This window comes from Cynoglossus semilaevis, unplaced genomic scaffold (assembly GCF_000523025.1).
Source record: "Cynoglossus semilaevis isolate Cse_v1.0 unplaced genomic scaffold, Cse_v1.0 scaffold774, whole genome shotgun sequence".
Taxonomy (NCBI): domain Eukaryota; kingdom Metazoa; phylum Chordata; class Actinopteri; order Pleuronectiformes; family Cynoglossidae; genus Cynoglossus; species Cynoglossus semilaevis.
This window is the reverse complement of record NW_007585131.1, coordinates 57,022-58,914: the sequence shown is the minus strand read 5'-3', so window position 1 is coordinate 58,914 and position 1,893 is coordinate 57,022. Positions and strand designations below refer to the sequence as shown.

The following is a 1,893-nucleotide window of genomic DNA, read 5'->3' as shown; positions in this document are numbered from 1 at the left end:
ATGTATGTATGTATATATATATGTATGTATATATTTATGTATGTATATATATAAAAATATATATGTATATACAGTATATATAAAAGCTGTTATAAATATATATAGCTAAATTCCGCTGGAAGAGCTGTCGCCCTATCACTCTTTCATCCGTGACGGTCTTGATGACTGTCATCTAGTAGAAAACCAATATAATCACAGTCTCCCACTGGCTGATTTACTGCACCACTGCTGCCTTCGATCTCCCGCAGAGTCCAACCGCGCACCACGTAGGTTAAAGGTGTCCCTCATCCGGTGTGTCCATCTCTGTGTCCCATTTGTTGTTCTTCTTCTTCTTCTAGTGATTTCTTCAACGTCTGCGAGCCTCACAGTGTCTCAATCAGCTGCTCGTCACTCTGATTGACCGGCTTCAAAGCACCGGGGACCGTCTTTGTCACCTTCGCCGTCACCGTGTCCTTGGAAACACAGGGACAACTGCACTGATTACTTGTCAGGCCGTATTTACGGCTGTGACACGTTTTATGAATGGTTCAAATCTGACCGAAGTGGACATGCTGTGGACTCAGCAAGTAGTCCTTTTTCACTATTCATCATTTCTGCTTCTTTTTTTTTTTTTTAATCTTACCCCTGTTTCCCGCCAATTTTACCTTCTTTCCCATTTTCTTTTTTCTTCGTCAACCGCCTGAACCTGACCGTTGACACCCTCCTACGGTGACTTCCCACCGAACCCTTCCCATCACCACAACTACCCTTACGTTTGGTTGACTTTTGATCAGCGATCTGGTTGAAACACACAGTCAGGATCATTTTGGTCGTCCTTAACAAGTGATGTGACACGCTAGTGAGCCTTGATCTGTTGTTGAAAACAGTGTTGAGAACATTGGAGATGGCTTTATGTTCTGTTATGGTAGATTGCGATCTATTAGTAGATTGCAGAGGGAGTGCTGGTATATCATTAGCAATTAACGTTTTTTATATATATATATGTATATGTGTATATATATGTGTATATATATGTATATATATCTATGTATATATGTGTATATGTGTATATATACATATATATGTATGTATATATGTATGTATATGTGTATATGTGTGTATATGTGTATATATACATATATATGTATGTATATATGTATGTATATGTATGTATATGTGTATATATATATGTGTGTATATATATATGTGTGTATATATGTATGTATATGTGTATATGTGTGTATATGTGTATATATACATATATATGTATGTATATATATGTGTATATATGTATGTATATATGTAAATATGTATATATATGTATATATATGTGTATATGTGTATGTATATATATGTGTATATATATGTATATGTGCATATATGTATATATGTATATGTATATGTATATGTATATGTATATGTATATGTATATATGTGTGTATATATATATGTGTGTATATATATGTATATGTGCATATATGTATATATGTATATGTATCTGTATATGTATATATGTGTGTATATATATATGTATATATGTATGTATATGTGTATATATATGTGTATATATATGTGTATATATATATGTGTGTATATATATGTATATATATGTGTATATATGTATGTATATGTATATATATATATATATATAAATAAATACAATTTTACAATGTGTGTAGTGACCGTATATTGTAAGAATTGAATCATTTTTGCCAAAGAGCTCCATGTATGTAATCACTACCCAAACGTGCCAAAAAGGTGTTGGATGCCCAACTACAAGAACATACGTGAGCTAAGCTAATTAGCAAACTTCTGTGTGTTTATTAGCTCTCTTTGTGCTATTTTCTTTTGGCCAGTTGTTTAAAAAAAAAAAAAAAATCCGGTGCGACAAGCGTCTGAAAGAGAACCGCCAAG

General features: G+C 32.9%; 1 protein-coding gene across 1 annotated transcript in view; it reads left to right on the top strand.

Annotated features, from left to right (window-relative positions):
• Positions 1-931, top strand: part of LOC103398839 (WW domain-containing adapter protein with coiled-coil-like) — a 16,378-nt gene extending 15,447 nt beyond the window's left edge. The window contains exon 14 of the mRNA XM_017030939.2: positions 339-931. The gene's annotated coding sequence lies outside the window, so the exon portion shown is untranslated. The remainder of the gene's footprint in view (positions 1-338) is intronic.
• The last annotated feature ends 962 nt before the right edge of the window (positions 932-1,893 follow it).